Consider the following 16,036-nt stretch of genomic DNA (forward strand, 5'->3'; position numbering starts at 1 on the left):
TCCAGCCAGAATAACACCCTTCCACCACTACCGTCTGTCTCCTATGGGCAAGCCAGTTCTGAATCCAAACTACCAAGTCACCATGGATCCCATGCATTCTGGATCAGCCTACCATGAGGATCCTTGTCAAATGCATCCCTTTATTTGGCTGGGTGAAGGGACTTGGTTAAGGGTGGCTTGATAAATGAAAGACATTCAGTGGTATAGATACAAAGAAATTATTTTCCTTGACGAGGACATAATCAGACAACTTGACAAAACCATGTGGGAGCAAAATCAGAAGCACATTTATATATATAAATGCTGAAAGTCTGGAATTCTTACTTCAAGGAGACTGGGTGCCGAGTGAATTGAAACCAGTCCCTGGAAAGGTGGTGGAAACAGATTCAACTGTCACTTCCAAAGAGAAATGGGATAAATTCGTGAGTGGGGAAAAAAATCAGCAGGGCTTGTGTGAGAACTGGTGGATTTGTACGAGAGTCAGCTCAGGCCTCCTTTAGTACTGTAACAATTCTCTGATTCCAAGCACCTCCTCATTCTCACTTGAGGTAACCACTGAGCAGATTCTACCCAGTTCCAGAATACTGAAAGAGAGCACAAGGTGTTGACAAATACTCCAGCATTTCAATGTTTTATTTCAATTTTCCACTGACTCCAGTGATTAATCCTCAGCAAAACTTAAAATTTTTCCAATAATGTTCCTACCCCAAATGAAATTTAGGTTTTTCACAACACTGCAACATGCTTTCATTGTCTTTATGTCTATGCTCAACAATTTAGCTTGATCTTTCCCCTGAACTATGAACCTTTCCTCCATCTAGACCTTCTTTGACCTATTCATTGGTCTCTTTGTTAGAGAGCATCAACAGTGATATCTGCAGTCTTAACCTCTCTGCTCGCCCTAACTTAACTTACTTCTCCCTGAGCGTTTAGCACTCAGCTCTCTCAGGTCCAGTTCTGCGAAGGATGGCGCAGTTACTGTCTGGTGGCCAGATTTCTACCTTACGGAGGCTGAATGCCAATTGGGGTACCTCCTCCCACTATGGAACATTAAGTCATCATTTCCACTGGCACCCTCAACAGCACTCAGCCTACTTCTACCATCCTCCCAGGATCCACAAATAGACCTCTCATTTCAACCTGTGGAATCTATTTCTTCCCAGCTCAACTTCTTTTTCTCCAGCCTCTTCCCCACTACATCCATAACTCTTAAAATGCCACTTTAACAGTTTCCAAGTTCTTGGTCTTAAATATCCAATTTTCATCAATGGGCATATTAAAATTTCCCTCCCCCCCACACCAGAACATCCCAACTTCTCACTGAAAGAAGGTCCAACCTGTCTCCCTCCACCACAATCTGCATGGTGGAACTTGTTATCACGTCGAACATCTTCTCCTTTGACTCCATTCACTTTTTCCAAATAAAAGATATTATTATAGAAACTCTTGTATTTCCTAGCTATGTCTGACTTTTCATGGGACATCTGAAACACGTTTTATTCCAATACTACACCTCAAGATAGTCATAGAAGTACACAACATGGAAACAGGCCCTTCAGCCCAACTTGTCCATGTCAACTAAGGTGTATTCCCGAGCTAGTCCCATTTGCCTGCATTTGGCCCATATCCCTCTAAACCTTTCCTATCTAGAAACCGATCCAAATGTCTTTTAAATGTTGTAATTGTATCTGCCTCTACCACTTCCTCTGGAAGCTCGTTCCATATACCCACCAACCTCAGTGCGAAAGACTTGCCACTCCGATCCCCTTTAATCTTTCCCGTCTCACCTTAAAACTATGCCCTCTAGTTTTGGACTCCTCTACCGTGGGAAAAAGACTGGAACCATCCACTTTATCAAGGACCCTCATAATTTTATAAACCTCTATAAGGTCACCCCTCAGCCTCCCTTGCTTCAGGGAAAACAATCACAGCCTATCCAGTCTCTCCTTATAACTCAAGGCTGCCAGTTCTAGCACAGTCCCTTTTCTGTGCCCTTGCGAGCTTAATCACATCCTTCCTATAGTATGGCGACTCTGCACACAATATTCCAGGTGCGGTCTCACCAACATCCTATACAGCTGTAACATGATGTCCCAGTCTTGTACTCAGTGCCCCATCTGACAAAGGCAAGCTTCTTCACCACGTTGTCTACCTGTGACGCCACTTTCAGGGAACTATGTACTTGTACCCTAGGTTTCTCTTCTACAACACTCCCTGTGACCCTGTCACTTACAGTGTAAGTCCTGCCCTGGTTTAACTTCCCAAAATGCATCACTTTGCACTTGTCTGAGTTAAATTCCATCTGCCATTCCTTGGCCCAATTTCCCAGTTGATCCCGATCCTGTTGTAACCTTAGACACCTTTCTTCACTGTCCACCACACCACCAGTTTTGTTGTCATCTGCAAACTTACTACGCCATCCCCATTCTCATCTGAATCGTTAATATATATGACAAACTGCAGGTGACCCAGCACCGATCCCTGTGGCACACCACTGGTCACAGGCAGCCAATCTGAAAAAAACTCTCCACAACCACCCACCAAGCCAATTTTGTATCCAACTGGCTAGATCACCCTGGATCCCATGTCATCTCACCTACCAGACTAGCCTACCATGCGGTACCTTGTTAAGAACCTTGCTAAAGTCCATGTAGGCAACATCTGTAGACAACTGAAATCCACTGTAGACTAATGAAATGTGAGGATCTAGTACGAAGTCATACAGTGCTGGTCTGAGGAAATAGATGAGCTTCTACACAACTGTTTTGAGTTGGTAGACGGATCCATGTTCAAAGACTCAGCAGCCAACTCAGATGAGTATGTCACCACCATCACAGACTTTATCAGCAAGTGTGTGGAGGACTGTGAACCAAAGAGGATAATCCGGGTGTACCCAAACCAGAAAGCATGGATGAACCGGGAGATCTACTCCCTACTGAAGTCCAGGACTGCAGCATTCAAATTGGATGACCCTGACGTATACAGGAAATCGAGATACGACCTGTGTAAAGCTATTAGGGATGCCAAGCAACAAAACCAGTCCAAAATCGAGTCCCAGACCAGCCCTCAGTTGTGGTGGGGCTTACATGCTATAATGGGCTACAAAGCAAAGTCAGACAATAGCGCAACCTTCCTGAGTTTAACGCATTCTATGCACGTTTTGAACAGATGGGATATGGAATGTCACCACCCACCCCGACAGCCTCCAATGCACCTGAACCCACAGTAACCATTAAAAACATTCAATCAGTCTTTTGGAGAGCGAATCTGCAGAAAGCATCTGGCCTGGATGATGTCCCTGCCCATGTCCTTAGATAAGCTGGCGGGAGCATTTGCAGACATTTTTAACCTGTCCCTGCTTCAATCTAAGGTTCCCACCCACTATCACCCTGGTACCAAAGAAAAATAAGGTAATGTGCCTTAATGACTACCATTCAGTGGCTCCTACATCCACCATCATGAAGTGCTTTGAGAAGCTGGTCACGGCACGCATTAACTCCAGGCTTCCAAGCAACCTCGACCCACTGCAATTCACCTACCGCTGAAACAGGTCTATGGCAGACGCCATCTTCCTGGCCCTACATTCATCTCTGGAGCAACTGGATAATAAAGACACTTATGTCAGACTACTGTTTATTGACTACAGCTCCACCTTCAATACCATAATTCCATGCTAGCATAATGATAGACCCCAACCACCCCGGACATTCTCTCTCCTCCCCTCTCCCATTGGGCAGAAGATACAAAAGCCTGAAAACACATACCACCAGGCCAAAAGGCAGCTTCTATCCTGCTTATAAGACTATTGTACAGACCTCTTGTACAGTAAGATACACCTTAACCTCACAGTCTACCTCATCATGGCCGTGCACCTTATTGTCTACCTGCACTGCACTTTCTCTGTAGCTGTGACACTTTACTCTGTATTGTAAGAAATTGCTGGCACCTGGCCAAGACTTTTGTATCTCCTGTTGCCATGGATGAGGTACTGGAAGATTGGAAGTTGACTAATGTTGTGCCTTATTGAAGAGGGCTGCAATGACAAGCCAGGGAACTATAGGCCAGTGAGCCTAACATCAGTGGTGATTAAGTTAATGGAGGGGATCCTGAAAGACAGGATCTATCTGCATTTGGAAAAGGCAAGGACTAATTAGGAATAGTCAGCATGGCTTTGTGTGGGGGAAATGGTGTCTCACAAATTTAAATGAGTTTTTTAAAGACATGAATTGGAATTGGAATTGTTTTATTATTGTCACAAGTACCGAGGTACAGTGAAAAACTTGTCTTGCATACTGTTCACACAGATCAATTCATTACACAGTGCATTGACGTAGTACAAGGTAAAACAATACAGAATGCAGAATAAAGTATCACAGCTACAGAGAAAGTGCAGTGCAGGCAGACAATAAGGTGCAAGGTCATAACAAGGTAGATTGTGAGGTCAAGATTCCATCTTATCGTACTAGGGAACCGTTCAATAGTCTTATAATAGCGGGATAGAAGCTGTCCTTGAGCCTGGTGGTACATGCTTTGACGCTTTTGCATCTTCTGCTCAATGGGAGTGGGGAGAAGAGAGAATGTCCAGGGTGGGTGGGGTCTTTGATTATACTGGCTGCTTCACCAAGGCAGCGAGAGGTATAGACAGAGTCCATGGAGGGGAAGCTGGTTTCCGTGCACGCTGGGCTGTGTCCACAACTCTCTGCAGTTTCTTGTGGTCCCGGGCAGAGCAGTTGCCGTACTAAGCTGTGGTACATCCAGATAGGATGCTTTCTGAGGTGCATCAATAAAAATTGGAGAGGGTCAATGGGGACAAATTACCACACCATGTTTTTAGACAGTAGTTGCTAGCTTTAACTCAGTTGTTGTCATTCTCAGCTCCTGCCAATCATTTTTTTTCTTTTGTCCTTATAGTTTTCTCTTCAGCCTCACACTACTATGCTATTTCTTCTGCCCTCCATCCTTTCACAAACAATCCTTTAGTTTTTTCTTCCTCTCAATCCATTTCCCTCCCTCTGCTCATACATAGATGAAAGACTATTGACCTGAAATATTAACTCGGTTTCCCTCAACACAGCTGTCGCCTGACTTGTTAAGTATTTCCATCAATTTCAGTATCCTGCATTTGAATGTGGTTTTTAATAGTCTTTCAGTTGATGGATTATAGAACAGTAAATCTGCATTCATAGACTGCAAAAACATTTTAACAGGCATCTTAAAATGTATTTGAAACTAAATAGTACCATTAACATAGCAAAATGTTCCACAGCATATCACAGTACTCCAATCAGACAATATTTTAATATGACAATAAAGAGATATTAGAAAACTTGAGCAAAAGTTTGGTCAAGGAAGTAGGTTTAAAGCAGCAACCTAAAGAAAGAGGGGTGAACAGGTATGAGGAACACATTCTTGAACTTGGGGCCTTAGTTAAACACAATGTTCTTTGCTGAAGAGCTGTTGGTGGGTACAGAGATAAAGGGACAGACAAGACCATGGAAGGTCTAAGAAAGCAATGAGCATGAGTGAATAGGACCTAGTGAAGATTAAAACCTGATAGGTTTTGTGTGAACTCAAGTCAATGTAGTATGGAAGATGACCTGCTGGCTAGCAAGGTATTGGAAAGATTAAGGGGATAACAATTACAGCAAGAAGGGTAAACTGAGGCAAGAGTGAGATTACAGAGATCAATACTTCATTTAATTATTATAGTCCACAAGTCAAGTTTCTTAAATTCACATGATTTTGATTTGTAGCTGGTCCCTATTTGGTTATCGGAAACAAGAAAATGAGGGGAGGAATCTAAGCTTGCAAGAAAAGAAAGCAAATGGAAGTAGATACAGAAACAAAAGAACATTTATTTAGTGCTCTCTCTGGAGAATAAAAGTGCATCAGAAACAATGAATAATTCTGTATACAATCACTTGTCTTGTATAGGAACATGACAACTATTTTATGTGTAAGGATCCTCATACAGCAGATGACATGAATTACCTATTTTTAAGTGGTTTTAGTTGAAATGTTCCCAGAAGGTTCCAAGAGAACACCCTGCAGTATTTGTGTAATGCTGATTTCATACTGGCTGACTAAATCTAAACTTATGTTCTGAGTTCTCCCTCTCCGAACCATTTAATAATAGAATGGGTTATCACCGATGGCATTGCTGAGTTGGCAGGATTACCAGAAGTAGCCATCATTCAAGCAGATAATGACTGACATGCAACTTGACTTTAGTTTCTTTATTTCTTAATTATTTCTATTGGGGGGGGGTACAAAACATGTGAATACACAATAAATGTGAACTTTCTTTATAGGACACTGAGAAGTAGAAGAACTGAGGGACCTAGGAGTGCATTTTCAGAGGTCTCTAATGAAAGTAAGGCAGGTAGACAGGATATTTTTCTTTATTGAGAAGCAAAGAAAATAGGACCAGGGAAACTTAACTTGAATTGTATCACTGGTTAGGTCACAGCTATTCTATGCACAGTTCCAACCACTGCATTTCCAGAGCACCAGAGAGCGTTTTCCAGGGATGTTGTTGGGATGGATTGATTAACCAGGCTGTTTTCTTTACAACATTAGAGGCTAAGGAGAAATTGAGTTGTATAAAATTATCACTGGCTTAGATTGGGTGAATATTTCACTCGACAGAGTTTGACAATTGGAGCATAGATTTAAAGTAATAGTGGAAGATTGGAGGGGATTTCAGGAAAGTTGGTTGGGAGTTGCAGCGAGATTTGGAGCGGGAGCTTTGAAAAGAAGTGAGTCTGTGCCTGTGCTTGTGAGTTTCACCTCACAGAGTTGGGAGTTGGAGCCAGATTTGGAGCGGGACCTTTGAAAAGAGGTGAGTCTCTGTGCGTGTGCTTGTGAGTTTCACCTTGCAAGAGTCTACAAGAGGCACATTTGCAAATTGTTAATAGTTGATTGGCTAATTAACAGCAGCAAATAAAAGGAAGGTAGATATCAGCAGAGCGGCCATTTTGGGAGTGCGCCAGGGTTAGAGTGGAGCACTTGAGGCTTTGGCGCGAAGAAGTGGAGGCTAAGGTAAATCCCTGGTAAGTTTCTTCCTATCTTTCTTTGGTTTTTCCTTTAGTGCCAGGCTAGAGTAGTGAGAATGGCTCCAGGGTCAGTGGTGTGTTCATCTTGTGAGATGTGGGAGTTTTGGGAGACCTCCAGTCTCCCTGATAACTACATCTGCACGAGGTGCATCCAGCTGCAGCTCCTTACAGACCGTGTCAGGGAACTGGAGCTGCAGCTGGATGACCTTTGGCTCCTATGGGAGAATGAGGAGTTCATAGATAAGAGCTACAGGGAGGCAGTCACTCCTAAGCTGCAGGAGGCAGGTAGCTGGGTGACTGTCTGGAGAAGGACGGAGGATAGGCAGGTAGTGCAGAGTACCCCTGTGGCTGTTCCCCTCAATAACAGGTATACCGCTTTGTATACTGTTGGGGGGAACGACCTACCAGTGGAAAGCTGCAGTGACCATTCTCTGGCACTGAGCCAGGTTGTATGGTACAGAAGGAAAGGGGAGAGGAGTACGGTAGTGATAGGGGATTCCATAGTAAGGGGGCAGACAGGAGATTCTGTGGAAAGAGACTCCCGGGTGGTATGTTGCCTCGGGTGCCAGGGTCAGTGACATCTCGGATCGGGTCCACAACATTCTGAAGGGGGAGGGTGAACAGCCAGAGGTCGTGGTACATATTGGTACCAATGACATAGGTAGGAAAAGAGATGGGGTCCTGAAGAGGGAATATTGGGAGCCTGGTAGGAAGCTGAAAAGCAGGATCTCAAGGGTAGTAAAGCGGTGGGGGAGTGGCTTTGCTGATCAGGGACAGTGTCACAGCTGTAGAAAGGGAGGATGTCCTGGAGGGATCGTCTACTGAGTCAGTGTGGGTGGAAGTCAAATCACGTAGATGCCACAGCCAAGAAAGCTCACCAGCGCCTCTACTTCCTCAGGAGGCTAAAGAAATTCGGTATTTCCCCTTTGACACTCACCAACTTTTATCGATGCACCATAGAAAGCATCCTATCTGGATGCATCATGGCTTGGTACGGCAACTGCTCTGCCCAGGACTGCAAGAAACTGCAGAGAGTTGTAGACACAGCCCAGCGTGTCATGGAAACCAGCCTCCCCTCTTTGGACTCTGTCTTTACCTCTCGCTGCCTTGGTGAAGCAGCCAGCATAATCAAAGACCCCACCCACCCGGGTCATTCTCTCTTCTCTCCTCTTCCGTCGGGTAGAAGATTCAGGAGCCCGAGGGCACGTACCACCAGGCTTAAGGACAGCTTCTACCCCACTGTGATAAGACTATTGAATGGTTCCCTTATACGATGAGATGGACTATGACCTCACGATCTACCTTGTTGTGACCTTGCACCTTATTGTCCACCTGCACTGCACTTTCTCTGTAGCTGTGACACTTTACTCTGTACTGTTATTGTTTTTACCTGTACTACATCAATGCACTCTACTAACTCAATGTAACTGCACTGTGTAATGAATTGACCTGTATGATCGGTATGTAAGACAAGTTTTTCACTGTACCTCAGTACAAGTGACAATAATAAACCAATACCAATAGCAAGAATGCTCTCCACCGTACATCTATAGAAATTTTCAAGAGTCTTTGGTGACATACCAAATCTCCTCAAACTCCTAATGAAGTAGAGATGCTGGCGTGCCTTCTTTGTCATTGTATCAATGTGTTGGGCCCAGGATAGATCTTCCAAGATGTTGACACCCAGGAACTTAAAGCTGCTCACCCTTTCCACCGCTGACCCCTCAATGAGGACTGGTGTGTGTTCTCCCGACTTCCCCTTCCTGAAGACCACAATCAATTCCTTAGTCTTGCTGACATTGAGTGTGTGGTTGTAGTTGCAACACCATTCAACCAGCTGATTTAGCTCACTCCTGTACACCTCCACATAGCCATCTGAGAATTTACCAACAACAGTGGTATTATCTGTGAATTTATAGATGGTGTTTGAGCTGTGCTTAGCCACACAGTCATGAGTGTAGAGACAGTAGAGCAGTGGGCTAAGCACACATCCTTGAGGTGCGCCTGTGTTGTCAGCTAGAAGAAGAGTTTATCAGCATTCTACAAGTATAAAAACTCTATAGTTGGGTATCTTTGAGAAGTATAGCCCTCTACAGAGATTCAATTTGGAAAAATCTGTAGTTCTAAGTGTCCATTTGAATAAGAATGGTGGTGCATATTATATGAAGAATAAGGAATCTGTACAACACTTAGATTATAAGAAGAAAAGGAGGGAGAGAGGTCCAGGGGTTTAGTGCTGCAGATGCACAAGCCACAATGTAGAGATGCAGATTAACAAGGCCAGAAAAACCGTACACCGAAAAAGATAACTTAGATGTTTTATCTTTGCCTGACACATACTTCAGGGTTATAAGATACTGTCTATAAAAAAAGACTACAACTACACATTATAAAATTACCTCCAGGTGGATCCATTTGGCCCTTGGCCTGTTTTTGAGCTTGGATTTCTGTAATGTTAAAGCCAGCAGTATTCCTTTACAATAAATTAAGTGCAAGTTGAAATACCAATAACCAGAAAATCTGGATCCTCCAGCTTATTTTTCACAACTTTTTCTTACCACACAAAATTCCTGCCATTTGAGATAATCCTATAACATACTGAAGTTATCAGCTTTCCGAGAGTAAACAGAAACAATAAAATGCTGGAAACATTCAGCAGATTAGAGCACAGAACAGATGAATTAACATTTCAGGCATATAATTTTTTATTCAAACATTTGGAGATTACAGATTAAGTAAAATTTAAAAATGTTATAAAACAGAGTTTCTGGCATGATATAATAACACTTGCTCACATGTGGGGGAACCTACAAGCTGGCTTGGGAGACTGTATGCCAACCTGTGACACCCAACCAGAGTCCACAATTTTTCCTCCCTTGTATCAGGCTAGGACCAGTGTCCCAGGGAGTCAAATACCTAGGGCTCTAACTAAGCCATTTAGCTAACTAGCTAAGATGGAGATGGGGGGGGGGGGGTGCTGGTTGGTGAAATGGGGAGAGGGCTTAGGAAACTAGGAGGAAGTTTCTGGCAAAGAGTTTATAAAATTAAGGAGACAGGATAAGGTGTATGGCATGGTAACAAAATGGACATTAATAATCCATTCCTGTCAAGGTGTGATAAAACATCCAACATGTGTTGCGAAAAAACAAATAGCTGGAGCAACTCAGTGAATTGAGCTGCATCTGTGGGGCGAACTGAATCATTTGGATAATCTTTCCCCCTCCTACAGATGCTGCTCAGTCCCACTGAGTTCCTCCAGTGGTTTGCTTCTCGTTCCAGATTCCAGTATCTGCAGTCTTTTGTGTATCCGACACATGTTGACATTCAGGTATTCTGACCAGGAAAAAAATCCTGAAAGGACAAAATTGGAGGCTACTGAAACATGCAATGTTTATTATGAGATTGGTGAATTGATGGAATAACCAGAAGTAAATGGGTTCAACCTATTAGCTATTACAGAGAGGTGGTTGCAAAGTGAACAAGGTTGGAAATTAAATATCTCAGAATACTTAACTTTTTGAGGTGGAAAAATAGAAAAGGAGGCAGATAATAGCCTCAATAACATTGGATAGGATAAAGACAGTAGAGAGAAAGGATCCAGGCTAAGAAAATCAAGCTGGTTTGGATGAAACTAAGAAAGTCTAAGAGCAGAAAACATTGGTGAGATTTGTTGATAGGCCTCAGGCACTAGTAGTACTCCATGGCATAGATCAGGAAATCTGAGGCACTCATAACAAGAGTAATAATAATAAGGGACTTTATAGCTATTTTGATTTGCTGTCCATATGTAATAGCCTGGAAGATGAATTCATTAGATGTACAAGAGATGATTTTCTAGCTCAGTATGTTTAGATCAAGTATTGTGCAATGCGAAAGGGTTAATTAATAATCTTATAGTTGAAGGGTCTTTAGGGAAGAGTGATACCAATATGATCTTTTTAATGTAGATTGGAAATAATTTAATTAAATCTGAAACCAGTGTGTAAAACTTAAACCTGCAGATGTATGAAGCACAAAATGGCTATGATAGACTTAATTTTAATGTACTAAATACACTGAATACATTGTAATGTTCTGTGCTGCAGCAAAAAGCTAATTTTCATGGCATTTATACCCCGTGTATTGTATGCCTATGATAATAAACTTGGAAACTACATTAAAAAGGTATGAGAGTAAATAAGCAATGGCTAACATTTAAAGAAACCCAACAGGAAATATGATCCAGATATAGCCAAAAAGAGAAGTTAAGGTAAGTATTAATTCAAAGGAAAAGGTTTCTAATATTACCAAAAAGAGCAGTAACCCTCAAGATTGGAAAAGCTTAGATTTCAGCAAAAGAGAACCAAGAAATTGATATTGCAAGAAAAAGTAGAAAACCAGAATAATTGAATGAGAAACACAAAATCAGACAGTGAAAACATGTGAAGGCATGTGGCAAGAAAAAAATTAACAAAAATTAATACAAGTCCTTTGCAGACATTCCCTGAATTCAGCACTGCAACTGTTGTGCCTTCTGTCAATTTAACAATCTGAGCCTGTGAATTCTCTGAATTATAGAACGCAAATATTGAATAAATAATAAGACATCTTTATTCGTCACATGTACATCGAAACACACAGTGAAATTCATCTTTTGTGTAGAGTGTTCTGGATGCAGCCCGCAAGTATCGCCACGCTTCCGGTGCCAACATAACATGCCCACAACTTCCTACGTACGTATTTGGAAGTGGGAGGAAACTGGAGCATTCGGAGAAAACCCACGCAGTCACAGGGAGAACATGCAAACTCCTTAGAGACAGTGGCGGGAATTGAACCCGGGTCGCTGGTGCTGTAATAGCGTTACGCTAACCGCTACACTACCGTGCCTGCCCTTTTTTTGCAACTCAATTCCCTAAGCACCAACTCTATTCTTTCCTCAAATAGCTACCCAAGGCTGAAGTAGACAGTTCGCAATTGATAACATATTTGAAAATAAATATGGTCCAGAACAAATATATCGACAATCACAAAGACACCAGTTTGTCTTTAAAACCTCAGTACCAATTGCAGTTCATGTACACTTGATCTATCAGCCACACTTTAGTTAACCCATGATTTCACAACTCCACACCATATATTCTATCCAGGGGCCTTCCTTCTACCCTTCCTTCCTAGATTCCAGATAATCTAAAGCTATTTCTCCCAGTTTCAACTCCATTCACCAGTCATTCCTGTATTTGCTAACTCACACTGGTTCCCCATTGAGTAAGTAATCTTTTTCAAAATCCTACTTTATTTCCAAAATATTCCTCCAAAATATCTTTGTTCTTCCAATTCTATCCTCTTGATCATCCCCAGAATCAGGATCAGGTTTATTATCACTGACTTGTATGTCGTGAAATTTGCGGCAGCAGTACAGTGCAAAGACATAAAATTACTATAAATTACAAAATAAACAAATAGTGCAAAAAATAAAGGAATAACAAAGTAGTGTTCATGGTCTGTTCAGAAATATGATTTAATCAATCCACTATTTGCAGCTATGTCTTCCACTACCAAGTTTCTGAGTACTGGAATTCACTCCATAAACCTCCCTTTCCTTCCTTTGGGTGTTCTTTGACTCAAGCTTTGGCTAAGCTTCGATTTGCCTGCCCTAATAACACCAGCTGTTTTGTTGATACTCTTGTAAAGCACCACTGTAAATTTTACTACGTTCAGAATCAGACTTATTACCACTGACATACGATGTGAAATTTGTTGTTTTGCAGCAGCAGTACAGTGCAACGACATAAAAATCTTTAAATTGCAAAAATAAATAATAGTGTAAGAGAAAACAGAAGAATAATGATGTAGTGTTCACAGGTTTGTGGACCACTTAGAAATCCGATGGCGGAGGGGAAGAAGCTGTTCCTGAGTCATTGAGTGTGGGTCTTCAGGCTCCTGTACCTCCTTCCCCATGGTAGTAACGAGAAGAGGGCATGTCCCAGATGGCGAGGGTTCTTAGTGATGGATGCCGCCTTCTTGAGGCACCGCCTCTTGAAGATGTCCTCGATGGCGGGGAGGGTTGTGCCCGTGATGGAGCTGGCTGAGCCTACAACACTCTGCAGCCTCTTACGACCCCATCGAGTATATGATACAGGAGCCTGAGGGCACATACCACCAGACTTAAGGACAGCTTCTACCCCACTGTGATAAGACTATTGAACAGTTCCCTTATACAATGAGATGGACTCTGACCTCACGATCTACCTTGTTGTGACCTTGCACCTTATTGCACTGCACTTTCTCTGTAGCTGTGACACTTTACTCTGTACTGTTATTGTTTTTACCTGTACTACATCAATGCACTCTGTACTAACTCAATGTAACTGCACTGTGTAATGAATTGACCTGTACGATCAGTATGCAAGACAAGTTTTTCACTGTACCTCCGTACAAGTGACAATAATAAACCAATTCCAATACTTCCATCTGTTCTGGTTTATTTTAAGACAAGTGCTGTATCATTCCTTGAGTCCACAAACAGAATGAGAAGCAAAGTGTTGAGTGAGGTGAGATTGAGTCTGGCAAACTTGAATGGTTCCCTTATACAATGAGATGGACTCTGACCTCACGATCTACCTTGTTGTGACCTTGCACCTTATTGCACTGCACTTTCTCTGTAGCTGTGACACTTTACTCTGTACTGTTATTGTTTTTACCTGTACTACATCAATGCACTCTGTACTAACTCAATGTAACTGCACTGTAATGAATTGACCTGTACGATCAGTGTGCAAGACAAGTTTTTCACTGTACCTCGGTACAAGTGACAATTATAAACCAATACCAGTACCATTGGAGCCTCCACACCAGGCGGTGATGCAACCAGTCAGGATGCTCTCCACTGCACATCTGCAGAAGGCGCTACATCAATGCAGGTTGATTGTCAGTTGTGAAAGGAAAGTGACTCCCACTGCCCGCAGAGCAGCAGCAACAACCTCGGGTGGGTCCTTCCCCCGGGCTGCACAGGGACACTAGGCCCCAAACCCTCGCCCATGGCAACCGGGCGGAAGTGACCGATCCGTCCGCGGGTCCGTGACGTCACGCTTCCGTAATTTCCGGCAGGTCAGGGCGGAGCGGCTGACTGACGCGCCGTCGCCGTGAACGGAGCGGCCCCGGGGCGGGCGGGCGGTAGCAGCAGCGGTCGGTCGGTGAGTGAGTGAGTGGGGAGACGGGGTACTCCCGCCCGGCTCCACTGTCTGTGGAGCGACGGTTGGTGGTTGTTCGCGCGGCCCGGCCCCGACCCCCGTCCCCCGGGCAACGCCCCAGTCCCCGGGCCATCACACACACCCCCCTCCCGGGCCCCGTCCCCCGTCCCCCGTCCCCCGGCCTCGGCCTCGACCCCCGGGGCACCGCCCCAGTCCCCGGGCACCTCCCCGGTCACTGCCCCAAGCCCCAGGCTCGACCCCCGGGGCACCGCCCCTCTACCCCCGCCCCAATCCCCGGGCACCTTCCCCCCCCCACCCCACCCCACCCCACCCCACCCCCAGGCTCGACCCCCGGGCACTGCCCCCATCCCCGGGCCATCACCGACCCCCGTCCCGTCCCCAGGCTCGACTCCCGGGCCATCACCGACCCCCGCCCCAATCCCTGGGCACCAACCCCCCCCCCCCCCATCCCCAGGCTCGACCCCCGGGGCACCGCCCCTCTACCTCTGCCCCAATCCCCGGGCACCTTCCCCCCCCCCACCCCATCCCATCCCCAGGCTCGACCCCCGGGGCACCGCCCCTCTACCTCTGCCCCCACACCCCCCCCCCCGTCCTCAGGCTCTTCGACCCCACCCCCAACACCCGTTCCCCACTCCCCCACCCATCCCCTACCCAACCCCACTTGCTTCCCTCCACGGGTCATCCCCAACCCCCTCCCCGTACCCAGCCATCTACCCACCCATCCACGATCCCCTGGCCATTCATTAAACACCCCCCCCTCCAAATCCATGCCCATCCACTACACTCCCACCCATTCCTGGGCCATCCACTACACCCTATTCCTGGGCTATTCTCTGCCCCACCCCCAGGAGTGAGACTTTGGGGTGACTGGTCTTGGTGCAAATTAGGACCTGGAACTGTTAATTTGGACGACCTCAAGTTTTCAAGTAGGATGATCTACTCTTATCCATGGATGCTGCCTGGCCTGCTGAGTTCCTCCAGCAAGTCGGTGGTCAACTTTTCGGGTCAGGGCCCTTCTTCAGGAGGATATGTGAGGGAGACCAACCAGGAGTGCATTCAAGTAGTCAAACCTGACAGAATGGATGTGGATTGAAGAGGATGTAGCTGATGCAAAGTAAAGTGAGGTTATGGTGGCAATTTTGCAGAACTTTTAGAGAATTGTGATCTGATGTTCCATTCTGTAAGACTTGACTACATTAATGCTCCTGGCTAGTGTGCTTGGTGTACATGGAGTCCCAGTTATAACTAAGATAAACAACTAGTTGATTTATTTCTGTTTTGGATATTGTTTGGTGAGAGTGAGTATTAGGTAAAGTAGCAACAGGACGCCTTGCTTCTTAAAAATGGTGTGCATGGATTTTTTGGCTCAAACTGACTCTCCCTCAATCCTATGCTGGATTTTCATCCTGAATTGTATGTTCAAGTTGACTCAAATGTGCTCTGAATCTGAGGCACAGTGTTAGTAATTGAACCAAGATAATTGTACAGTCTGGTATTGTGAGTTTATTTTTTTTAAGGATTAGCTGCACTAGTAATGTATTCCATGTCCTAATTATTCTTTAAGAGATCATTTGATTTACCAGATTATTCCCCCACTGCCCCTCATGCAGTTGCCAATTCTGGTTATTCCTAAAGCTTCAAATTGAATTTGCTTCAATTACAAGAAAGCTTGATGGGATGCTTTGTTTTGTTACGTATTTCTTGTTTTGTAGTTGGATAGCAAGGTCTTGAAAGGAGATTTACCAAAATCGAAAATCAGGCAAAGGACATCAGTTATGGGGTGAATTACTC

General features: G+C 44.4%; 1 protein-coding gene across 2 annotated transcripts in view; it reads left to right on the forward strand.

Annotated features, from left to right (window-relative positions):
* LOC127574701 (ras-related protein Ral-A) overlaps positions 1-16,036 on the forward strand; it is a 64,284-nt gene that overhangs the window by 16,681 nt on the left and 31,567 nt on the right. The window contains exon 1 of one of the 2 annotated variants that reach the window (XM_052023986.1): positions 13,922-14,227. The exons of the other annotated variant lie outside the window; for it this stretch is intronic. The gene's annotated coding sequence lies outside the window, so the exon portion shown is untranslated. Of the gene's footprint in view, positions 1-13,921; positions 14,228-16,036 lie in introns of those variants that run through there. 2 annotated transcript variants of the gene reach the window in all.

Source organism: Pristis pectinata, chromosome 9, assembly GCF_009764475.1.
Source record: "Pristis pectinata isolate sPriPec2 chromosome 9, sPriPec2.1.pri, whole genome shotgun sequence".
Lineage (NCBI taxonomy): Eukaryota > Metazoa > Chordata > Chondrichthyes > Rhinopristiformes > Pristidae > Pristis > Pristis pectinata.